The sequence below is a fragment of the Mirounga angustirostris genome, unplaced genomic scaffold (assembly GCF_029215605.1).
Source record: "Mirounga angustirostris isolate CCGP_5_RB_7025 unplaced genomic scaffold, mMirAng1.0.hap1 SCAF_3, whole genome shotgun sequence".
Classification (NCBI taxonomy): Eukaryota; Metazoa; Chordata; class Mammalia; order Carnivora; family Phocidae; genus Mirounga; species Mirounga angustirostris.
In genome coordinates, this window is record NW_026991711.1 from 29,766,106 (window position 1) to 29,792,803 (window position 26,698).

Here is a 26,698-nt window from a genome sequence, read left to right on the forward strand (position 1 = left end):
CAAAGATAATTAAGACAGCCACTATTATCCATGATTGGAGCTGGTTTGAGAAACCTAAAACTGAGTGGTTGAGTTTCTCTACCACTTAAGAATATGTGATGCTCCTTATGGCTCTCCAGCCTCATTTACCCTGAAACCTTGAAGGTTCCAGATGCATCATGCTTTCTCTCAATTCACAGGCTTTGCACAAACCTCAATTTAGAAAATCTTCATCTTTATTTGCCTCTCCTCTACTCATTTTTTTTGACACAACTTGATAATTACCTCCTCCAGGAAGCCATCTTTTACAATCTGTGCCCTTCACCACCACCTTGTGTACTCCTGGAGAGTCCTGTATAGTAATCTTTATACCACAGTTCTTACCACACTTCATTGCAATCAGTTTGTCTAGTTCAGCTATGGTACTCTAAATTATCAGAGGTGTTGTCTTATCATCTTTGTATTCCCAAAACCTAGCATAGAGCCTGGCATATAATATACACTGAATGAAAAGGAATGCTTACCCCAACTCCTTCCCAGAACTTCTGATACCTTCCGGTCCCTCGGTTTGATAGTGTATATAAATCTCCTCTCTGAATTACTACATTTAGCTTTAGCTCTACTCTTGCTTATACTCATCCCAGACTTGGCTAAGAGGCTCTTAACCAACCCAGCCTGGTGGGAATCCTCCCCATCAGAGAAATTTTGTTCTCTAGCCGAAGGAGGGAGACACAAAGAGCCCCAGTCTTGCTCCCAGTGCTCCTAACAACACAGCTATCACCAGGCACAGAACAGACTGGGTTATAGTTTGCAGGTTCTTTATAGCTCCCTGTCCACCTAGTTTGCTCTGTTAAAGCAGTCTGGTCAGGCACTCGTCTGGTGCTTTGTTTTGCTTATAGTTGTCCTACTTACCCTGAGCCACAGATAAGCCTGAATAGTCCTACCTGTATTTGCTTTTCCCATTCTCTGTCACCAAGCTAAACATTTCTTTTGCTTTCCTGCGCTTCTAATCAGGTGGTCTTCCATCTTAACTAGCTGTCCTAAGAGCTAATGTGGCCTAGAATTCCTAATGCCATCTCATTCTAGCTGCTTCTCTTGGATTGCTTTTGAACTTGGTTTATGACAGCCAGCTTTGAGACCAAGGCCTATACTTCAGGTTTTGTTTTGTTTTTTCACTCATGTTGCCTTTTTTATTCCAAATTCAACTACCAGAAGCATGTCCCCCACTGCTTATATATAAGATTATATAAGCATATTATATAAGAATAATCAAAGTGAAAGGCAACATATGAGTATACATTTCTAAGATAAACTGCTCCTAAATGTTCTCCTTAAAGTAATGAAAATTTGTGGGGTGCTGGGTGACTCAGTCAGTTAAGTGTCTGACTCTTGATTTCGGCTCAGTTCATGATCTCAGGGTCTTGAGATGGAGTTCCACATCAGGCTCTGCACTCAGCATGGAGCCTGCTTAAGATTCTCTCTCTCCCTCTGCCCCTCCCCACTCTCTCCCCCTCTCTCTCTCTCAAAAAAAAGTAATAAAAATTTGTATTTGTGTTGATCCTGCCAATAACATTGATAGAATAACTGATAAGCTATTCAGAGGGTCACAATAATTAGGGCCAAAATTAAGCATCTGAAATAACTGGGGAAATTTCTCCACACACTTTCACATGATCACGCCGTGGCCATTGCATTTCACGGCATATCCATTTTTATAAGTCTATTTATGAGTACAAAGAGGCTTACCCACCACTGCTTTGGCCTGCCGCTTGGACTGACGGTTGTTATTTTAACCACATTCCCCTTTAGAAAGAACACAACCAACAGTTCCAAATCCCTGAGGGAACCGTAACTGTTTATACTGAGAAAATTGAATGACATGTCATTTGGAAATTTGTTACTATTGAAACCACTATTAACTTTTTTGTTTGTTTGGTTGTTTGTTTTTATTTGTCCAGAGTGATCTCTTAAGGCTCAAAGTGTCATACTTTCACCCCAACAGTGAAGGGTTACTTTGTCCCAGGAGCAGAAGCCTATCCTGGAGAAGAGCCTGGACAACTGGACACCAGGAACAAACATACCCTAAAAAGGAAAATATCAGGGCTCAGCCAATGTTCCTGATCAGGCAAAGAACATCATTTTCTTTTAAACACTAATAATGACAAAGACTAGGGCCTGCCAGATCTGGAGTTAGAACAACCCAAAGACTTAGCAATTTAAGAACTAGAACTCTTACCTAAAGGTCACTTTTGGAGGAGGGAAAAGAGCCCATTCTGGATGAAAAGTCATGCTCTGGAATAGAAAGGAATCACAAGTGGTTGCTTTTTGCCATCCTGCTTCTGACCACTTTTGTCTGGGATATGTGCTTACGTGAGCCATCCCTAACTCTCGAGGGCTGCCCACTTCCTAGTCTGTTCACTCACTCAGGTCTGCTTCAAACCCAGCTTAGATGGCTTTTCTTAGATAAGACAGATAACCCAGTTCACTTGATATTTGCCTCAGGCCAGCAATGCTTTTCCCTCCAAATTCAACTCTGCCCCACCCTGATCATCTAGTAATGATCCACACCAGGGATCCTGATTCAGGTCAAGCCTTGATGACATCCAGGAAAAAAACCTTCCAAACCCATATCCTGGAAGAGGATGCTTCCTACAACTGTCAAAAAATTGTTACAACAACAACAACAACATTGTTACAGCTCTGAGATTTTTACCAAGCTCTGCAAACTGACAAGTTAGTCTGCCATAATTTTCTGGATAGTGGCAGAAGACACATGACTCTTGGGTTGGAGACAAAAGATTGTGTTATTCATGGCACAGTCAACACCTTGAACTTCATGTTTGTGTTGGTTCCTCTTATCCCTCAAGTTCCATAGGTTACACTGAGCAGCCTAGGCAAATACTACTTACCCAATGGGTTTGCATCACAGCTGAGATACCCTGAGCTTGAGAAATCCCAACTTTTTCTTACAAGAGATTGGGCTACAAGAAAACCTGTCCAAAGCTGCTCAAGAGGACAATAATGAAAATAATCACTGGACAGCAAACAGATTGGCCCTCTGCTCCAGAGAGAGATATTATCTCTATCTTCTGTTCACTCTCAGACATCTTTGCAAAGATCATCCAGAACAAAAGGCTATCACTACCTCTGCTCACAAGATGTGCAGAAACATGAAAAAGAGAAACCAACAAAGTAATGAGTATTCAATACAAAGTTCATCCATGGGGCGCCTGGGTGGCTCAGTCGTTAGGTGTCTGCCTTCGGCTCGGGTCATGATCCCAGGGTCCTGTTATCTAGCCCCACATCGGGCTCCCTGCTTGGCGGGAAGGCTGCTTCTCCCTCTCCCACTCCCCCTGCTTGTGTACCTCTCTCGCTGTGTCTCTGTCAAATAAATAAAAAATAAAATCTTTTTTAAAAAACAGTTCATCCATTCTCTATTTCTCTAAATAAGCACACAAGCATATAATGACCTCAATAAAGGTCATTTCTGTTCACCAAGAAAGATTCTCATTTTATTTTATTTAAATGTATGTCATTCTTCTTTTTTTCTTTTTTTTTTTTTCAGATTACTGGCAGTTTTATTGAGTTAGTGGGATTTCTTCCCATGATTCGTTAACACAGGCATTACAGTGAAGTGTCCAGAGGGAGGAAAGGCTGGGTGAGGGGACAGGAGGGCCTCAAAGCAAGGCCTGGTCACTTGGTGATATGCAGAAATCTCTAAGGGCCTATGGCTCATCTTGGGGGCAACTGAATTCAGACACCCTATATTTGGAGAGGTAATGTTCACATCTCATTCTCCCAGTTCTTTTTGTGGTATTCCTGAAGAGCTTTCTCTGCCACAGTCTCCATAAACTTATGATTGTACCTGGAGACCTTTGGGACCATCACAGTGATGAAGTCAGAATCAAAGAGTTTTGCAACCACCTTAGTAGGTGAAGCCAGAGGGAACATTGGAGTCAGAAGTCTGGGAAGTCATCATAGTTACCTGGAGATAGACTGGGTCTTCACTTTGAGTGAGATTAGCCAGCTGGGACACCCAGATAAATTGCTCATTCAGCTGCTTCAGCAGAGAGGATGTGTTGAACATCTTCTCCTAGGAGGACTGCAGCAGTTCAGGGTACAGCTTGGTGAACTTCTTAGCAAGCTGGAGGGAACTGTTAAGCTCCTGTCACAGCTGGACCTGAGAGGGGTTGTTGGCCAAACAGTCCACTGACAAGATCTCCTGGCATGTCACACTGGTCCTTCATCCTCAGGCACCCTGTGGAGTTGTGATGGATCTCCTTGCACACAGTATGGTTTTGGTTGTCTTCTGTGAATTCCACTGGGAAGTGGTAGGGAATTCCATGGCCTGTTGAGCCTGGTAAGTCATGTCAAAGAAGGGCTGAAACATGTTGTGGAAGTTCAAGGGTTAATATGCAGGGAAACACATTCTGTTCTGGGTGATGCAGGACTTGGGATTGAAGAAGACAGGCCTCTCCTGGAATGAGCGGAAGGGTGAGTAGTGGAAGTATCCTGCGGCTCACGGGTGAAGAGTCTGTCCTGGAAAATCTTGTCCATGATGCTGGATGTCCAGTTGAAGCTGTCCTGTATGAGTCCAGGGCATGGGTCTGCCGCTGGTCTTCTCCAGCAGGGAGTCCATGCGGTTGCCATTAATCCAGAAGTAGATGGGAGAACTGGTTCAGGAACAACTTAAGCTGACAGCCAGCCATGTGGGAACTGCTTCTTCAGACGTGTGTACAGAACTTCATACAGGTCTGTTTCAGGCAGGGCTTACATTCCTCCCAGAGGGCTACCATGGTATCATTGCACACCCCCTGGGACGCGTGCAGCTTCATTTCAGAATCCTTGGTATCATTAGGGCATCCTCTTCCAGGTCAGCAGCAGCCCCACCAGCAGCAGGAGAGTCTTCCTCAGGCCTCCCTCTGCAATCATGGAATCCCAGGAGGTCTCAATTAGTGGCACCAATTGACCATTCGCTGCTCCTGGCAACGCTGGATGGTAAGCATGGTGAGGCACATATTTACAGCACTCTGCCTCATATACAAACCCTTTGGGGCTGGCTGCAAACCTTCATGATTCATGCCCAAAGATGTATGTCATTCTTTCAATAATTGACACTCATTTGAATAAATCCTACAAAACTCAACAGGTGCCACTTAAGAACTTACCAAATGCTATTAACTTCATGGAAACAATTTGCTTCAAATATCATTCCATCACTCCACACATAGGATTATTGTACAAATTCCTTGATTCTAAAAATCTTTATCCCAAAGACTAAAATGTAAATGACACCAAGTTCTGAGGTTGAAATTAGTCAAAATAAGGAGAGAATGCAGAAGAACTGTACTTAAAGACTGTGCTTCCAACTTTATAATAGACAGTTGATTACAGACCTTGGAGAGCATTTAGACATGGGTCTAAATTGCAGAATTAGTTCCACAAGTACTCCCTATCTTTTGTGGCTTCCTTCTTGTAAGTCCCTTGGAATATCTTTTTAAGGATGGGGGCTTTTTCTAAATAAACTAAGTTATTCCAGTGAGATGGCATGAGCAACATTCAAGGAATCCCAAGTATGGTTAAGCAGCATTCTGCAATCTATTCTGGAGAACACAAGTATCTTTCATGACGTTAATAAGTATCCTGCTATCCAAAAAAAAATTCCTTGGTCAAGTAAGTTTTGTAAACTATACATTAAACTGGTTTCTCACTGTAGAATTTTTTAGATCTTCTAATTGGGCTAATGTAGTTCTGATTGGGCTAATAAGGTTCATTTATCATTGAACCTACAGTAGGTGGGTCAGGGATCTAATATGAAACATTTCCCAAACTTTTTCACCATGCAAAATTTTTAACACCAGATGTTCTTATTAGAGATGCTAGATGCTTTCTATTAGGGGCACTAGAGTTCCATGGAACATGGTTAGGAAAACTCTGGACCACCACTCTTGGACCAACCCAAGCTAGGCATGAAACAGGTAAAGTGAAGGTATTAAGGTAGTTGGGAGTTATTTTTGCAGAGGATCTTGAATTATATGCTAAGATATTTGAACTTTACTAAGTAGGCAAAGAGAAAATATTCTGTTGACATTCTTTTTATCTATTTGGTATGTTTAGATGTGGTCATTTTAGTAAGAAACATGTAAAAGACTAGAAACTCTACTTTATAGTGGATTCCTCCACAGAAGAGAAGATCTACAGAAAAGAATTATCTCTATAAATCCTCCAATTTCAAAACTTAACGGCCTTCACTCTAAAGAAGGTATTCTCTATGTCTAAGAATTCCTGTATAGTAGTTTTAATTAATTTTGCTGTTTTTTTCCTGTTCTGTGTTCATTGTTCTTCCTCTCCCCTGAATTCCAGCTCTAGGACTTAATCTTGCAACAGGGACCAGCTAAGACACCAGATACATTCATGAATTGTCCCAGGCTGAATAAACTCACTCTCTAAGTTTTTATCATTGAGGCTTATTTTCCAAAGTTTGATCATAGTCAGGACTATTTTGAATACTCTAACCAAGTTTTCTTCAGGGAATACTTAATAAGTACCTGTGTGATGAAGGCTTTGTAATAAGTGTCCAGAGAAATAAGAGGAGGATTTAGACATATTTCCCTTAAAACTGGAGTACACTTTTGGATATTTTGCTTTAAGATCAGATTGACTTAATTTCTTTCAAACTTCAATTGATTTGTGCAGCTAGTCAGGGTCAAATGTATAAAGAACAACTCAGCCCATCAGTCAATGAATATTTATTGAGCTCCTACTACATGCCAAACATTATGTTAGGTGCCAGGGATGCGGCAGTGTGCAAGATAGGCCTGGTTCCTACCCTCATAGAGTTTATAAATCTAGTTGCTACTAAAGGCAATAAAATGAGTGTGAAATTTTTATTAGTTATCTCCACTAAATGCTTCAAAAAGTAACTATCATTAGTTATAAAAGGGGATAAAACATATGTGGCACAATGTGAACAATTAGTTAATCTGGGAGGAGGGTATATGGATATTCATTTTACTACTCTTCTGATCTTTTTGTTGAGTTGACATTTTTCAAAATAAGACGCTGGAGGAAAGTTTAATAAGAATAAACTAGTCAGAAAATTTAAAAAAATGTGGAGTCAGATTTCTTCTCTAATCTAATACTTTCTTGTTTAGTTGTAACATTTCGGTGTTCTAGGACTTCTGAGTTGATTATTTCCCTATTAGAGGCCCAAAGGCAGAAGCCAAAGCATTACTACATGAATAAAAACAAAGACTTGGATTGCATTTTCCCTACCATAGAACATCCTGCTGCAAGTGAACACTGTGGCTCTTAAGTTTGGCCAGCATTTTTGTTAAACATTTTATAAAATAGATCAGCATACCTGATCCATGTCTAAGGAGATGAGGAGAATTACAATGTCCAGGCATGTTATTTAACATCCTTCACTTGGTATTTCTCAAGCCATTCTCTAAAGCAAGTATATATGCTTCAGTGTGTACAATAACGTATGACAAACAACTAACTCAATGCATCTACTGTATGCATGCTAAAATATATAAAGTGGAACCTCCTCATTTTACGATTGGCAGGGACAGAATCAACACCACCTGTAGTGTATCCAAATAAAACAATACATGTTAAGAGAAAGTATGGGAAGATTTAAGTGGCTTTTAACAATGTCTTCCCACTACTCTTAACCCCAGATCCACCAAATAGATACGATCATTATTTGCATTTTTATTTTCTTACCATTTCCAAGTTGCCAGATACATGTTTGTCTCTGATATGTGATACGTCCAAATGTTCAGCAAGGAATGAATATAGAAGAAAATCAAGTACATGAAAGTGAGGGCCAGTGATAAAAAGGGAAAGGGAGCATGAAGGACTTTAATGGGGGAGTAAATATGACATCAAAGACCTGATGTGTATTCCCAAAGAATAGAAATACAGGTTAACAGGTAAGCGACATTTCTCCTCTATCCACTCATTCAAAAAATATCTTGCATGTCTCCCATGTGCCTGACACTATGCTAGGCAGTGGAGATAAAAGAATACAATATAGCATCTACTTTTGAAAAACTTAAGAGATTCCAGCTAAGTAATCAGACTAACAAAAGAGAATCCAATGTGCATGGTGGAGATAAGAGAGGTCATAGGTATAATGGAAATAGCAATGTGAGCCTTGGAGTCAAACTCAAAATTAAGTCTCTGTCATTTATAAACAATCACCTTGGCTAAATTATCTAACTTCTCTGAGCTTCAAGTTCCTCATCTGTAAAATGCAAATAATAATGCCTACCTTGTCCTATAACTTTAAGACTTAGGAATAAGGCATACAAGGTATCAGGCACATGCAAGTACTCAAAAAGTTATAATTACAAATACTTCAACTGAGGTTATGTGTATAATGATTAAGGAATGCAAAATTTGCCCCTCCTAAAATATTACAGCCTGAGGAATCCCAAGAGCTATGCTATCAATCAGTATCCTAAAGGAAATTGAGATGTTGAGTAGAATTTAATGGAGGGACTCTAACAGGGATGAAAGCGGGACTAGGGAATCCAACAAGGCATTTTGATTCCCCAAGGACCAGCAATGGAAGAGAGCCATTATCACCCCTAGACCTGAGCCCAGTGAGAGGCGGAGCCTTGGGAGAGGATCATACCCTCTATAGACACACCTGGTGTGGAGGTAACTCAAGAGTCTGATGTCATTAAAGATAACTATTACTTTCGTTCGATAATCAGCTAGCTGATTACAAGTTCATTTTTCCATTCATGTTGCCTGCAAGAACAGAAGTTGCTGGCCAGTTAACACAACAATTCATACTGCTCATTGAAAAATAATGACTTAAAAGTAAGTGTAAAAAAAAATGTTCAGACAATCAAATAACCTAAACAAGCACATTGCTCCAGCTGTGGGTTTAACCCAGCAGAATCTAGGGCACTGTTTTCTGGCTATTGTGCTTTTATTAGTTCAGGTTAACTATTTTAGCCACCCTGCAGTCTATAGTTAAAATCTCCAGGCCTTTTTACTCATGAAATACTGCTGAGCTATGATTCTATAGTAAATTTTTTAACCTAAATTTGACATTTTTGCCTTCATCCCTGTTAAAATAGTTTTATTTCAGCACTTCACTTCAACACATTGGCATACTTACATGTTTCATTTAAATTAGCAGCATCTATAGATTTGATAAGCATGTTATTCTCTGTCATTTTCTAAGTTGCTGATTAAAAGGTTGAATGCATGCAATTAAGGATAAGAACAGAGTCTTTGGTACTCAACCATTTAAAAGAATTTGGGCACCTAATATATACCAGGCTCTATATTAATTGCTGGGGATGCAGAAATTAAGAAAGAAGTAATAGAATTTTGGTTAGTGCTAAATGCTACAAAGAAACAAAATACTGTAGGGCGCCTGGGTGGCTCAGTTGGTTAAGCGACTGCCTTCGGCTCAAGTCATGGTCCCAGAGTCCTGGGATCGAGTCCCACATCGGGCTCCCGGCTCAGCGGGGAGCCTGCTTCTCCCTCTGACCCTCTCCCCTCTCATGCTGTTTCTCTCTCTCTCTCAAATAAATAAATACATAAAATCTTTAAAAAAAAAAAAAAAAGAAACAAAATACTGTAATAAACTAGCGGCTGGTCAGGGTATCACAACTTTAGATAAAGGGACTAGGGAGTTTTACTGAGCCCTAAATGATGCCAGTGAAACTGCCCTATGTATACCCGATGGAAAAGTGTTCCAAGAAGAGGGAAACAGGAGTGCAAAGGTCACAAAACTAAAATGAGCTTGACATCGGCAAAAAAGACAGACAGATGATTTGGCTGGAACAGAATAAGCAAGGGAAGAATAATACTTGATGTGTTTAGAGAGGTGGACAAAGATCAGATTATGTAGGGATCTGTAGTCTCCAGTAAGGAGTTTGAATTTTATTCGAAGTACAGAGACACTTCCTTCTATCCTAGCACTGATCCCACTGATCTATTTATAAATATAGCTTTAGAACAATAACTTTACTGTATTAACAATCAGCCTAGTAAAAATCAAGAATCAAAACGTCATGGAAATTATTCATGGGGACACAATGAAATATTCTCTGCCAAACAAGAATTTAATCTGCCTGAGAAACCTATTCAATACTTTACATGTCAGGGTTCTGCAAAAGCAATCAGAAAAGAATTTACACAAGCTCCCTACCTTATCTACACATCTACTACATCTGGGCCCATGGATTCTTCCTTGCTTCCTATCACTGTGGATGAATTATCTTCCTTCTGAGACCAACCTCCCATGTGTGCATTCATACCTACCACCTCCCTCTTAATCAACATCACTTCCTCTCTTTTGCATCTCAACTTTTGCCTTTCTATAGATTCATACCCATCAGTATTAAACATGAGTAATTTCTCCAATCTTAGATACAAATCTCTCTTAGCCCCTACATCCCTGTCCAACTACCACTTCATTTCTCTTCTAGCTTTTATAGCAAAAATTCTCAAAAGAGTTATCTATATTTACTGCTGTAATTACTCTCTTTTCACTCTCTCTCAAACCCTCTCCAATCAAATTTCTCCACACACAGCTCCTATAGATCAGCTCCTGCCCAAGTCACTTGACTTCTCTGCCTCACACGTTGTTGGTTGTCCAGGCAACAGCCATTTATTTCTTTTTGTCAACAGTCTTGCTCATATAGCAACCATGTGCTTTAGGGGATGTGGGCCTTTCTCTAGCCTGAGGGTCAGAAATCAAGATTAGTCTCTAAGCCATTCACCACCATTGCCCTTACTGGTACCTGGCTTAGAAAGGACAGGCATGTCACAGTTCTGGCCAGTGAAACCTCAAGGAGGCTTTTGCTCTTATAATAAAGTGAATGTACCAGTTTAACTCTTGTCCTAATGGTGAACATTAAACAGATTCCAATTTAGTCTTAATTATTAATCAGACAGTGACAAACATCTTTTTGCAAGTAGGAGTTCTGCTTCCATCCATTTTGTTGATCGGACAGAATTCTGGAAGTCATCTTTTCAAGAATGACTTTTCACTCCCATCTCCATTCCACTGTCCTCTCATATAATGACATATTGCTTATCCTTTAGCCCTCAAATCAAGTTCACTCCCCACTCCCACCACCCATTCTTAATCAGGTTCTCTGGTTCTTCACCTTTGAAATATATTCCTTTCCTTTTGGATACTCATCTCTCTAATAACACAATGGCAAGTATCATTAGTTAATAATATCTATCTCCCCCATAAAATTGTAAGCTTCCCCCATGAGGGCAAGAACTTTCTCTGTTATTCTCATCATATTCAGCACTTGTCACAGTGTAGGCACATAATAGGTACTCAGTAATTATTGTTGAAGGTAGGAAAGCAAACAAGCAGAAAGGAAATCCTCTGCACAATAACATATAAAAATGTTTCATATGCAGAAATGTGCTGAATTCAGACATTCTGTTCCTTATTATGTGAATGAGTTCATTTCATTCAGTTGACACATTAAATAAGTTTTTCTTTATTATTCTAGGTAACAGAAACAAATTCTGGATAACTCAACAAAAAACAGTGGAGAGAGGGATTTACTGGACAAATACTTAGGCATTTCACAGGATCAGTGGAAGAAGTGGACAACAAAACCATAGGAAGACAGGGCAAAGGCAACTAGAAAACCTCACAGTGCGAGTTCATAGACCTTATCTCTGGGCATTGTCATTAACACAACAGACTTCCAATCAGACCAGTTTGTGTGCTTCTCTCTTACAAGTTTCAAATTGTCAGAAGAGAGAGTATGACTGGCTCAAGTGTGTGTCCATCTACATCTGGATCAATGAACTTGGCTGGAGCTTAGCGGTGCCATGTAGCATAGGTATGGCCACTAGAGGCCTGTTCCTGTGTTTTGATCCATTCCCAGAAAAGAGGAAACTATTGTGAGCACAGTGGCCACCCCAGATGACATCCCCTTTAGATAAGAATAAGGAAGACATTTATGGTATCCAGCAATCATGCTAGAGCAAGGGAAGGGCCAATTTTGGGGGTCAATTCTGTGAACAAATATTTTAATATAGACTTTTATTTGTATTTATCATTATTTTTATTTATATGTATAGTGATGTGTAATTTATATTTATACATAATTTAGCCTTTATTATGGAAATTTGCAAACATATAAGTAGAGAAAAGAGTACAGTGACCCCCAATCTACCCATAATTCAACTTTAATAATTGCCAATATTTTATTTTCCTTATTTTATCTTCTCTGTATCCCCAAACTTATTTGCTAGGGTATTTTTAAATAAATGCCAGATACATATTTCACCTTATAAGTATTTCAGTATATATATCTTTTAGGTAAGGAATATTAAAACATAACCATAATAGCATTTTCATTCTGAAAAGGTAACAGTAATTGCTTAATATTCAATGCTATTAATGTATATCCAGTTCTATAAGACTTGCTTTCAGGGCACCTGGGTGGCGCATTCAGTTAAGCATTTGACTCTTGGTTTTGGCTCAGGTCATGATCTCAGGGTCATGAGATCGAACCCCATTTCAGGCTCTGCACAGAGTGCAGAGTCTGCTTCACATTGTCTCCCCCCCTCCCTGCTCCTCCCACTCATGCTCTTGCTCTCTCTCTAAAATAAATAAATAAAAATCTTAAAAAATATATATAAGAATTGCTCACTGTTGTCAAAAGTTTACAATCTAGAAGGATTGATAAGACCTTTACTTAAGTAACCAAGAGAAAGGAACACCTTAAGAAAAGTAGAGATGAAGTATCATGCGATGGTCAGAGGAGGGATGATAATGGAGACTGAAGAAGTAAAATATATGTTGCAATAGATCAAGACCCCAGAAACAAGTAGGTGACCAAAAAAAGTCAAGAGGATAACCAGAAGCTGAGGAAGTGGAAGATCCAAAATTCAAATCAGGACCTGGGACTAAAGGACTGAAGTACTTAAAGGAACAATGGAAAGTCAAAGCCCATAGCACAGTCTAGAATCAGAAACAGAGGACACAAGACAAAGAAGGGAGACCCAGCTATCCTGATCTCAAATAAGGGGCAAATACAAATCTTCAGTCAATGGCCCAGAGGCTTCAGGTGATGAAACCAAGAAGAATTAAGTCTTGGGGACACTCAGGTAGGATACACGGGTCCAGCTAAATCTACTGTTTACTGCTGGCTTCGCTTCTGATTGTATAGAACTATGATGCGTGAGTTGTTAAATATTTGGACATCACCCCTGATACATGTAATATTTCCATGACGTTGGCCTTTAATGAAAGATATCCTTAGTGCTCAGTCCAGGACTAGAAACAGAGAAGGAACTCAAATATAGTCTGACAGAGCAAATTAGTACATAATTGTTATATTGCTGTTCAGACACTTTATTAAGCTATTTCTAAAGCTATATAGAAAAAACTCATTCATTCATTTACTTTCTTTAGAGCTCCCACTATGATAGTTTTCAGCTACATTGAGAGATTTCTTCATTAATTCAAATATAAATTGTCTCCAAAAGAATCCTGAAGAAAGAACATTCTAGAGAAATATTTTTTCTCAATATGCTTCAAAAAGTATACATTTCCTAGTACTAGAGGAAAACCTTAAAAGAGAATCTTAAGATTATAGCCAAAGTTAACATTGCTATCAACTGGATATTTCTCATGTTTACAGAAACATGAATGTAAAAATCATACATCATAACATAAAATATCTGATGAAAGTATGCCCTTAACTGAAAGGGAAAGTTCCTTTTTTATAAAAAAACCCACAATAGCAGTAATATTTTAGGATTACCTTATTCTTCCATAAATCAAGAATTACTTAAAGATCCTATATCTCTGTCATTTCTAATAGTATTTTGATCTTTCTTATTACTCTTTCAATAATTAAAAAAAAAAGTGGAGCCACTGTGACTATCATTTGTTATTGGCCCAAACATTTAATTCACATTCTTATCTACGTAACTACTAATCAAAGTGGTTCCTGAGCAAGTTTTATCTTGTATGGGAGGGAGGAGTCAATTAAGCTCCTAAAACACTGTGTTAGAATGAACAAGGCTGGTTAATAATGGATCATTGAATCACTGGGTAGGAAACATCTTTGTTACATAAACAAGCTTATAAAAATGGAGTGCAGAGTAAGAAATTTGGTTTTCTCTACAAATCGTTGAAGGTCATAATTTAAAATTATAGTAGTCTCCTCAAGCATCCATCTCAGGATTTTTGTCTGTTTTTTTTTTCCTGGAAACCAAATATTCACATTAAATAAGAAAAAAATTTTGCTCTACAATAACAACAATAAAATGCAAGTTGTGATTTCCAGAGTTACTCAGAAAGTTATGGCCACCACCTGTATCAGTTAGAACCCCAGCAAGATATGAACAGATGCGTAATGAGAGAGTTGAATGGAAAGATCTTCAGAAGGGGTGGGCAGGGTTAAGGAAATCAACAAATGAGAGTGAAGCACCCCAAGGCTAAAATAATTGGGAGTCATTATCATCGCTAGATCTGAAGGGGCAAGAGGAGCAAGCAATTATTAGAACGTGAAGAGGGTTATAGCTATATGTGTGGGAGGAGGATAGTGACAAGCAACTGTGGACTCAGGTAGAGGAAAGCAGCCGTGAATTCCTGCAGAGTGGGAACAGGGTGAATAAATACCCTGAACTCCCTCCTTCTGTCCTTCAGATTTCCTTCCAATTCCTCCTATTGGCTGAACCCAAATGGAAGCCAAAGGGCAAGGGAACAAATTGATACAGTCCATAAAGACCAGTGAGAGTAGGATGGAGAGTGGATCTGGAAAGGCAATGGTAAATATCCAACACACATTCTCTTCTACCATTATATCTGCAGTTTGACTAGCCTTACACATTTTTTCAGCAGGTTCTCTCATTCCCATGATGGTCAAATCAAGAAGCAATCTAAGAGGTATTTAGGAAGCTCTATCTAGATTCTAACACTATATTAAACTCATAGAAAAATATAAAGAAGTACAAGACATGGATTCTGTCCCCAAGATAAAGCCTATAACATAAATGGGAGCAGGATAATATATATAACAAGTTATAGATTATGAAAAGATTGAAGATTTGGCTTCAGACAAGACCAGAATCTCCTCTAAGGCAGTTTTCACAAGGTAGTGTGTATGAATTTCACGTTTTGCAATTTTTATAGATAATGCAGGAAAAGGACATTGTAGAACAAAGACGTTCTTTGGGAGTAACAGTAACCTAGCATCCTTAGAAGCACTCTAGTAGCAACATGGAACATTGCTCAGCCTATTTTGCGGGGTACTTGTTCCAGAAGAGAAAAGGAGGATAAAGAAGGAGAAATTGCCTATTCTTTTCACCCTCTTAATATGTACATTTACCTAAAGAGTAAAGACTGACACAGTACTTATTTTCAACATTTGTAGGGCTATCACATAAAAGCTAAACCCAACATCAACTGGTAAAGGCGATTCCCTCCACCTGAAATGCTTTCTTTACTTCCTCATTGTGCAAATTCCTATTATTCAAGACTTCACTCAAACATGAACTCTACATAGCTTGTCCTGAGTATTCCTGGCAAAACCAAAAATGTGGTGGGAATACAGAGCTGGGAGTAATTGATTCTGTGTAGTGCCATTAAAGACCACGGATTATTTGGGGAATGTGGAAAAGACCAATCTGTTGGCTAGAGCATAGGAGGAAGTGGTACAAATAGAAAGTGAGATTGGGTCAAGCTATAAAAGTTTAAGAAGCATTTTCAGCCATGCCAACAAGGAGCATGATGATATATTATGTACTGAAATTCAGATTTCAGAAAATAATGGAAAGATTACAAAATATTAAGATAAAAATATTGTTGTGGTCTGCAGAGACCAAACCCTTCATTTAGAGAGAACCAAATGTCAATCTTTTCTAATGCCAAGGAAGTTATTGTTATGTAAATCACTGTTGTATTTCTGTTAGTTGGGCTTGTTCTCAATGAAAGAGGAGGAGAAAAGTTTTATCTTTAAAAATGGAAATTAGACCAATTTAAAGTACACAATGAAACTCAACAAAATTGCAAAGTATGTTTTTCTATAATTAACACTTTTCAATGACCCCATTTTCTTTGTTGTCAGTATACAGTGTTCCCAACAATTTGTATTGTATTTTTTTGTCATTCAGTAATATTCAGTGATTCAGTAATATTCATTGATTCAGTAATTTTGTTTTTCAGTAATAGTAAGTTCTCATCATTGGTTAACACTTGTACAAAAAAAGGAAACAAAAGTCCACATGCAAGATGAACAAGCATTTAACACCATCAGAAATTCCTCCCAAGCCAAAATGTAAGCCTAGGATTAAAAAAAAAAAAAAAAAATCCTGGTTGATTTGATCTAGAGTTAGTTCTGTAACCTCAGCTTGGTACTTAGGACAAACTCTGGAAGTCTGTGACCACAAAAACTGAAGCATTTTCTTCACACTTGACAATATCATCTAGTCTCTGTGGCTGATCTTTCACCCCAATTCCTGTCTTCTGCCTTTGGGACAAGGGTCCTTAATCCCTTTCTGCTAGGACTGGGGTTCTGAGATTGTTGCTGGTCTGGCCACCAGGGGAATGGACCTATTAATAGAGTTCTGCCCCATATTGGGTAAACCTTTGCAAACCGTGATGCCACTTCTAGTCAGATAATCTGTGTATCAGCACTGCCATGACAATCCTGCTGCCATGCCCACAAAAACTACCACTCACCCCACCCCCACTCCAACTGCCAAACGCCCTCCATCTGGCTTCCTTCTCTTCCTAATGGCAGGTACCATGAGCTGTCAGCAAGTCCCAGGAAATCAGAGGGCTTCAGTCACTGTCACTGAGCTCACTCACCATTGCTAAAAATGAAAAACGTAGGGATTTTGTGTTATGGTAATGATCATTAGCATCTAAATGAAGCAAAGCACTAAGGCTAGTCAGGCCTGAAGCAAAATTATAGAAAAGTTGCATATTTCTAAAATCACCAACATTTGTATCTTTGTATGATTTATACCAAATATTCAACCCTTCAAACCCTGCTACTGAAAACATTTTTGCAATGGGAATAACTTTAGTATTAGCTGCTAACCCCTTACATCACAGTTGTTTTTTTTTTTTCTGGCATATAATTTTTTTTTATTGAGATACAATTCACATACCATAAAATGGACCATTTTAAAAGTATATAATTCAGGGCACTTGGGTGGCTCAGTAGGTTAAGCATCTGACTCTTGACTCCGGCTCAGGTCATGATCTCAGGGTCATGAGACTGAGCCCCACATCGGGCTCCACATTCAGCAGGGAGTCTGCTTCTCTCCATCTCCCATTGCCCCTCCCCCCTTTCTCTCTCAAATAAATAAATAAATCTTTTTTAAAAAGTACATAATTCAGTGATTTTTAGTATATTTACAGGTTTTACAACCATCACCACTATCCAAGTCAAGAACATTTTCTTTACCACCCCCCCAAAAAAACTCCATATCCATTAGCAGTCACCCTCCATTCCCTCCTTTTCTGAGCCTCTGGCAAGCACTAATCCACTTTCTGTTTCTATGGATTTGCCAATTCTGGACACTTCATATAAATGAAATCATATAATATGTGGTCTTTTGTGTCTAACTTCTTTCACTTAGCATAATGTTTTCAAGATTCATCCATGTTGTGGGCGCCTGGGTGGCTCAGTTGGTTAAGTGACTGCCTTCGGCTCAGGTCATGATCCTGGAGTCCCGGGATCAAGTCCCGCATTGGGCTCCCTGCTCGGCAGGGAGTCTGCTTCTCCCTCTGACCCTCCTCCCTCTCATGCTCTCTGTCTCTCATTCTCTCTGTCTCAAATAAATAAATAAAATCCTCAAAAAAAAAAAAGATTCATCCATGTTGTAGCATGAATCAGTACTTTATCCCTTTATATGGCCAAATAATATTCCATTGTGTGGATATATAATTCTTGTTTATACATTCATCAGTTGATCGACAACTGGGCTGTTTCTACTTTTTGGATATTATGAATAATGCTGCTATGAATATTTTTGTATAAGCTTTTTTTTTTAAAGATTTTATTTATTTATTTGAGAGAGAGAGAATGAGAGACAGAGAGCATGAAAGGGAGGAGGGTCAGAGGGAGAAGCAGACTCCCTGCCGAGCAGGGAGCCCAATGCGGGACTCGATCCCAGGACTCCAGGATCATGACCTGAGCCGAAGGCAGTCGCTTAACCAACTGAGCCACCCAGGCGCTCTGTATAAGCTTTTTTATAAGCATGTTTTCAATTCTCTGAGGTATATACCTAGAAATGGAATTGCTGGATCATATGATAACTATCTGTTTAACTTTTTGAGAAACTATCAAACTGTTTTCCGAAGTGTCTACACCTTTTTACATTCCTACCAGCAATGTATGAGGGTCCCAATTTCTTCACATCCTCATCAACACTTACTACTTAAAAAAAATTATTATTATAGCCATTCTAGTGGATGTGAAGTGGTTTTGATTTGTATTCCCTAATAACTAATGATGTCATTTAAAAATAATAATAATAAAAATTATATAGTGTTGTTCAAAACATCTGTTTCCTTGTTGATTCTCTGTCTGGATGTCTATCCACTGCTGAGAGTAGAAAAAAAATAATAGGTGTTATTTCTATAAAAAAAAAAAAAAGAAAAACAGGGGTGCCTGGGTGGCTCAGTCGGTTAAGCGTCTGCCTTCAACTCGGGTCATGATCCCAGGGTCCTGGGATTGAGCCCCACATGGGGCTACCTGTTAAGCTGGGAGCCTACTTCTCCCTCTGCCCTTCCTCCCTGTTCGTGCTGGCTCGCTCTCTCTCTCAAATAAATAAAATCTAAAAATAAATAAATAAATAACAAATGCTTTGTATGTTAACATCAATAACGTATTTTCCAAAACTGAAAAATGAGAAGAATGGCATTGTTTTATATTTTGGCAAATCTCTAAAATATGGCTTAAATAGATAAGAGTTGGATTCTTATATCTGCTTCTATATTTAATCTGTTGTAATATGTTGTTGTGGTTGAAATATAAATCTAGTCTCAACTAGATATACAGTTAGAGAAGGGAAGAGTATTTTTTAAATACCCTTTTGAGATAATTGTACATATTCTTCAATGGTAACTACACCAAAACTGGGCAGTGATTAGTTTTTAGAAGTTAGTTGCAATATCGAATCTAAAACCATACCAGTGATTTTTTCATTCTCTGTCATAAAATCTATTGGTTTGTCTTGGTCTTTGAATGGATTTTTTCCCATGATTTCATAATATCCTACATTGGTCATTTTGCAAATATTTGCTCACTGAGCTATATAGACCTTCCAAATGTTGACACAGTTCATTGTATAATTTTTTAAAAATCACATCCATTAATTTCATCAATAATCTCATTAGAAAAATCTTATTTAAGGGGCGCCTGGGTGGCTCAGTCGTTAAGCGTCTGCCTTCGGCCCAGGTCATGGTCCCAGGGTCCTGGGATCGAGCCCCGCATTGGGCTCCCTGCTCCGTGGGAGGCCTTCTCCCTCTCCCGCTCCCCCTACTTGTGTTCCCTCTCTCTCTGTCAAATAAATAAAATCTTTAAAAAAAAAAATCTTATTTAAGTGTTAGGATGTTGATGAGCTGACAGATACAGGTTTTTCAAAATTCTAATTTTATCATTGGCAACAAAAACTGTTCTTTCCTAAAGGACAAATTCACTTCATTCACTTTCAAGATAGTGTCTGCCAACTTGTTAAAGCTAAAAAATCATTGTCAGTTGTTGTTTCAAGTAAAAATGATGTGTAGGGAGGGGAGGCAGGAATAGCTAGTTCAGCTTCCAATTCAAACAATTATGCTTGTGTTTTGCACATTTTGATGTGCAGTAGGTTTTTTTTTTTTTTTTTTTTTTTTAAAGATTTTATTTATTTATTGGAGAGCGAGCGAGAGAGAAACAACATGAGAGAGGAGAGGGTCAGAGGGAGAAGCAGGCTCCCTGCCGAGCCGGGAGCCCGATGTGGGACTCGATCCCAGGACCCTGGGATCATGACCTGAGCTGAAGGCAGTCGCTTAATCAGCTGAGCCACCCAGGCGCCCTGATGTGCAGTAGGTTTTATTTGTACTTCCCATTTCCTCACACTGATTCTTAAAAGCTATGTACTTAGGGATCAAGATTTAATAAACTTAGTATTTTTACTGCATCATTAAAGATATTCTTAGATGAAACAGCTTTCTTTCATTTTTTTTACAAGTATGTGGGTAAAGAATACAATGATTACTATGTACTCCTGACACAGTTCAGTGCCACTGCCTTGATTTGTGCTGAGGAGCAGTGTTAGCCATTATGACTTTTGTATCATCAGTGCAAATGTCACTGTGGTGAAAACATCTTAGTATTACTGTGAAAATAGTTTTAACCTTGGAGACTTAGTTGCAAGGATCTCAAGGACCCCAGCTGTCCACACTCTAAGGAGTGCTGCCCTAGGCAGCCATTGAATTCTCTCTGGAATAGAATATTCTTAATGAGCTATTGATATTTATGCTATCAAGAACATTGAGAGAGGCTGCTGGGAAGATGGCGGAGTAGGAGGACCCTGGGCTCACCTCTTGCTGTGTGGCCACCTAGAGAGCACCCACATTGGCATAAATAACCCAGAAAGCATCCCCAAAACTGGCAGAACAGACTCTCCACAGCCCGGCATAGACAAGAGGCCACAGTGAAGCAGATCTACTCCCTCCGATCGCTCTTGGCAAGATCCCATCAAAGCAGTTCCACAAGCCTGGCAGAGTGCGCACAGTCCAGACAAGGGCCAGCACCACTCCAAAGTGAGTCCTGCTCCAGGGAGAGGGGAAGATAACCACACACCAGTCTGACTGTGACCGCAGCAGTGGGCTGAGGGCAGGCAGCTGGTCTGACTGCAGGCCCCACCCACCAACAAAAGCTTCTCAGGGGACAACACAGGGAAAGTGCCAGCAGTTTAGTGCTACTTCATCTCTGGCAAACACCTGGTCTGACTCAACTCAAGTCCAAGGCAGCTCCGGACTGGCCCACTAACACCACAGGCACCAGACTCTGCCCACAACAGGCAGAGAGCCATCACAGGCTGGGCTGAAGGCAAACACATCCCAGGCACAATGGTAGGACACCCCTGTAGCAACACACATAGGAGATACCCCCTGAAGCACCAAGTTCTGGTGTAAAGGAGACAATGTGCTGCAGGACCTCTTCTTCATAAAGCCACTACTTTCAAGTGTGGGAGACATAGCTGACTTTCCTAACACAGAGAAACAGACACGGCAATAGACAGAATGAGGAGACAGAGGAATATGTCCCAAATGAAAGAGTGGAACAAAATCAGAACAGGAGACCTAAGCAAAATGGGGATAAGTAATATGTCTGATAGAGAATTTAAAGTAATGCTCATAAAGATACTCATTGGACTTGAGAAAAGAGTGCAGAACCTCCATAAGGCCCTCCACCAAGAGATAGGAGATGTAAAAAAGAACCAATTAGAGCTATTGAACTCACTAAATGGAAATAAAAGTAGACCACCTGGAATAAATAGCAAACAAGAGGAAGTAGAAGAATGGATCAGCCACCTGGAGGACAGAGTAATGGAAAGTAATCAAGCTGAGCAGATGAGAGGGGAAAAAAAATATGCAAAATGAGAATAGACCCAGGGAACTCAGCGACACTGTCAAGCATAACAGTAGCATGATAGGGATCCCAGAAGGAAGAGCGAGAAAAGGGGGCAGAAGATTTGTCTGAAGAAATAATAGCTAAAAACTTCCTGAATCTAGGGAAGGAAAGAGAAATCCAGATCCAGGAGGCACAGAGAGCCCCCAACAAAATCAACCCAAAGAGGTCTGCACCAAGACACAAAGTAAATAAGGTGGCCAAAAGTAGTGATAAAGAGAGAATTTTAAAAGCAGCAAGACAAAGGAAAGCAGTGACATACAAGGGAAACCCCATACGGCTATCAGTGGGTTTTTCAGCAGAAACTATGCAGGCCAGAAGAGTGGCATGATAAATTCCAACTGCTAAAAGGAAAAAATCTACAGCCAAGAATACTCTATCCAGCAAGGCTTTCATTTAGAATAGAAGGACAGATAGAGTTTCCCAGAAAAACAAAAGTTAAAAGCAAAACCAGCCACGTCCCTGTCACACATGATGCCATCAACCTGTGGGTCCCAAATTCACAGTCCAGCCACCCTCCTGCCTGAGTCAGCATGCAGGGCCTGCCACCTACTCAATGCCAAGTCAACATGCCTTCACCTCAGATTGCCCAAGGGCTCAAACTGGCACTCTTCCCCTCAAATTCCAGCCCCTGTGCTCAAGTTTGTGCACAGAAGAGGGCATTATTATAACAGCAGAATGAAGCAACCCAAACAGTGACACTATTTCTGTGGAATATAGAATGGATAAAAGGAGTGTGCTATGCTGAGATTTCTCCAACAAGCACATCAAAGAACAATACATACAGCATGATTCTGGTTAGTAAAAAAAAAAAAAAAAAAAAAAACCTGGGAAGAATAAAACAAGATGAAATCAGAGAGGGAGACAAACCATAAGAGACTCTTAAGCATAGGAAAGAAACTGAGGGTTGCTGGAGGGGAGGTGGAGGGGGCAGATGGGATAACTGGGTGATGGGTATGAAGGAGGGCACATGATGGAATGAGCACTGGGTGTTCTATGCAACTGATGAATCATTGAACTCTACCTCTGAAACTAGTAATACACTATATGTTAATTAATTGAATTTAAATTTAAAAAAGGAACCCCCCCAAAAAAAACATTGAATATGAGAATACTTTGGAGAGAAGTGGATTCTTTAAGTAAGCTCTAGAATTTAAACTCCCAATTTTCTCATCTATTCTTTCACCTCCTTTCCTACAGACACTACCCAAGTTCAGACACCTATCACTTTATGTGTAGATAACTCCCTGGACTGCTCACTGTTCTCTCTGCCTCCAAAACCTCCTTTCTCCAAATGTTCTTCTATACAAACTGCTGCAGATTATTATTCCTAAAACCCATTTTGATCTCTTCATGCAGAAATTTCTAGTGACTTTTTCTGCCTACCAAATAAAGTCTAAATGCCTTCATTTGATTGTCAGCATTCCCCTTGTTCTGGGTCCAACTTCCAGAGTGTTTTCCCCACTTTTTCTCCATGCATTCCAACCTCAGAACATATATTGCACTTTCCAACTTGTACTGCATTTGTCTGAGCCTCTACACCTTCCATGTCTGGGACAGTTCTCCACCTTTTAAATCTTCACATATGGCGTCTACTTCCCACTAAAGAAGCTGAAAAGGATGGATACTTGTTTTCCCAAGAAATGTGCTAGTTTGGAAATGGGTACATGAACAAGGCTCAGCCAATCATCAGGATCAAACTCTAGGATTTTGAATGTAGAGCTAGTGACATAAAGAACCAGAAAAGAGGGTGAGGTAGAGATTCATTTGGCAGTATTGGGATAGGACAATGAAGCACATTGGAAGCTATAGTAGCATCCAGTATCCAGGTGCCATGGTGGTAACAGTGCCAGCACCAGCAGCATCTGGGCATATCTGGTGGTATCAGTGGCATCTGAGCTGCAAACTATACAGCCCAGCTCTTCACATCCCCTGGGTGAAACTGGCTGGGGGGTTATGGATTATGTTATGGCTTCAACACATGAATTTTGAGGTGACACAATTCAGTCCATAGACAGCACAATATTAAAAAATGTTTCTAGGTCAATCTAACTATAGAATAATAATAATAAATGATAATCATGTTATATTTCATTCATATAAGCTAAAGCTCTAGCATCTGGAATGTAATTATTTTAAAAAAACATTAAAATATTGAGACTTTAAAATATTGAGACTTTTAAGATATTGGGGAAAATTCTGTTTAGTATGACAGAGTTAGAAAATCAAGATTTTGCAATACCTAGGAAATGGTTTCTAATATTACCAGAATGGAAGGCTGTTAGGAGAACAGGATATTCCCCAATGCCCAAGTATAACCTCCCAGATTATAAATTCCAAAGGGCAAAATGTACCTTTACAATGTGAAGATCTGGAAGTTGCCATTGAACTTAACAATCACACTAAGTATCATTAGTAGTGGGACAACCTGACATTATATACTTCCTGATTAGATGTGAAGTCACATTACATGTGTTGTGAATGAAGGATTCTTGACAAATAGGTTTAATCTGAATTTAATCAAGTCTAGGCCTAAATTTCAGTCTACATGAAATACAGGGAATAAAGGAACAGGTTAAATAACATCATGGGAAGCAATCAGGATATAGAATATACTGTATAAGACAAATGTCCTGGACTCTTCAAAAATTCATGAAAGAATGGGTTGCAAATTGTTCTAAATTAAAAGAGATGACCACCAAATTCAGTATGTCAAATTTAATACTTTAAAATGTGCATCTATAAAGGGCATTTGGAGACAATTGGGAAACTTTAAATATGGAGTCGGTATTAAATAATGTAAAATTATTATTAATTTTCTTGGGTGTAATAATGGCACTGGGATTAAGTAGAACATTCTTATTCTTAGAGGTTGTATGATGAAATATTAAGGGGTGGAGTTTCATATGTCTACAAATGACTTTTAAATATTTCAGCAAGAAAATTAATGTATGCATGTATATAGACAGAAATATTTTAAAATTTGGCAACATGTTAATAATTGTTGAATTAGGGTGCCTGGGTGGCTCAGTGGTTAAGCGACTGCCCTCGGCTTGGGTCATGATCCTGGAGTCCCAGGATTGGGTCCCACATCAGGCTCCCTGCTCGGCAGGGAGTCTGCTTCTCCTTCTGACCCTCTCTCCTCTCATGCTCTCTCTCATTCTCTCTCTCTCAAATAAATAAAACCTTTAAAAAATAATAATTGTTGAATTAAATGGGAGTATCTGAATTTTTTGTATTATCCATTTTGTATTATCTATTGTATTTTCTCTATGTTTGAAATTTTAAAATAAATAGTTGTCAGGAAGGTAATAAATAATGCTAAGTAAACAATATATGTAATAAAGATATAATAAATAAATCATAACATAATCAATACTCATAAATATACCACCCATCCCAAGATCTAGAACATTAACAGTACCATTAAATCAACATATAAGGACTTCCTGGGAAGATGGCAAAGTAGGAGCTCCTGGGTTCACCTTGTCCCACAGCTAATAGATAACATCCACATCAGTATAAATAAACCAGAAAATGACTTGAATAACAACAGAGTAACTAAATGCAGAGAAGAGGCCACATTGACGAGGGTAGGGAGGGTGGAAACATGGTCGGGAGCCAAATGGACCCACAGTACTGTTCACAGGAGGGAGGGACTTTATAGGTATGGAGAGGGGAGAAGAGAGGACCCCATACCAGGTAGCTCAGACACAGGGGGGCCCACACTGGGAAGACAAATATCCATAACATTTGGCTTTAAAATCCAGAGGGACCCGGCTTTGTGAGTTTTTACAATCAGTAGGGCTTAACATCTGGAGCTTTAAAATTCAGTGGGCTGAGTCCTTACCTTAAAGAGAAAGCACAACAAACAGTCCTGCAGAGATACAGCATAGAAGCAGCAGTTTGAAAATGCCTGGGATACAATAGGAGGTAGACTTGTTTCCTAATCTCAGCACATGTGCTGGAGTGGAGGGATTGTTGGTAGATTTCAAGAACAAAAGAGCTGGTGGGTGCCATTTCCCTCCCCTGCCCCCAGTCTAGATACACAGACACCTGTAGGGGACCAGTGCAGTGCCAAAACTTTCCACTCAACTTGCTAACAGTGAGCCCCATCCCCGCATGCTTCTGTGGATCTGTCCCCTCCATCCCAGTGGCAGGAATTTCCTAAAGTTGCTGCAGATCCCCTCCCACAACAGACCTACACAAACCTTGCTAGCACCACATCCCCACTCCCTGCATTCTCCTGCAGACCTGCCCCCTCTAATATGCGCTTGGCCAGAGCCCATCCAAAGTGGTGCCACAAGCCTGGCAGTGTGCAAGCAGCCACAACAGGGGCCAACACCACTCCAAAGTGGCTCCTGCACAGGGAGGGGGGAAGATAACCACACATATCTGTCCAAACTGAAGTCCCAGCAGTGGACTTGAGGCAGACATCTGATCTGACTACAGGCCTGTGCATCAACAAAATCTTCTTAGGGGACAACATAGGGAAAGTACCTGCAGTTTGATGGCATTGCAGCTCTGGAAAATGCTTGGTACGACTCAACTCAAGCCCAAGGTGGTCCCAGACTGGCTCACTAAAAACACAGGGACCAAACCCTGCCTACAATAGGCAAAGAGAGTCATTGCAGATGATTGGACTGAAGGCAAAATCAACTCAGCCTCAACAGCAGGGTGCACACAACACACATAGGAGATACCCCTGAATTACCAGGTTCTGGGGAACAAGGGACACTGCACAGTGGGCACTACAGGACCTCTTCTTCATAAGGCCACTACTTTCAAGATCAGGAGATATAACTGACTTTCCTAACACATGAAGAAATGCAGAGAGTTAGACAAAATGGGGAGACAAAGGAATATGCCCCCAAATGAAAGGACAGTACAAAATCATAGCAAGAGAGCTAAAAGAAATGGAAATAAGTAATACGCCTGATAGAGAATTTCTAGTAATTATCATAAAGATCCTGACTAGACTTGAGAAAAGACTGGATGGCCTCAGTGAGACCCTCAACAAAGAGGTAGAAAACATAAAAAAGACCCAATCAGAGATGAAGAACTCA

At 39.7% G+C, this 26,698-nt stretch overlaps 1 protein-coding gene and 1 pseudogene across 2 annotated transcripts in view; both read right to left on the reverse strand.

The window, feature by feature from the left end:
• SCEL (sciellin) overlaps positions 1-26,698 on the reverse strand; it is a 311,451-nt gene that overhangs the window by 249,052 nt on the left and 35,701 nt on the right. The gene's annotated exons all lie outside the window — the stretch shown is intronic.
• LOC123839249 (clusterin-like) lies at positions 1,536-4,853 on the reverse strand (annotated as a pseudogene).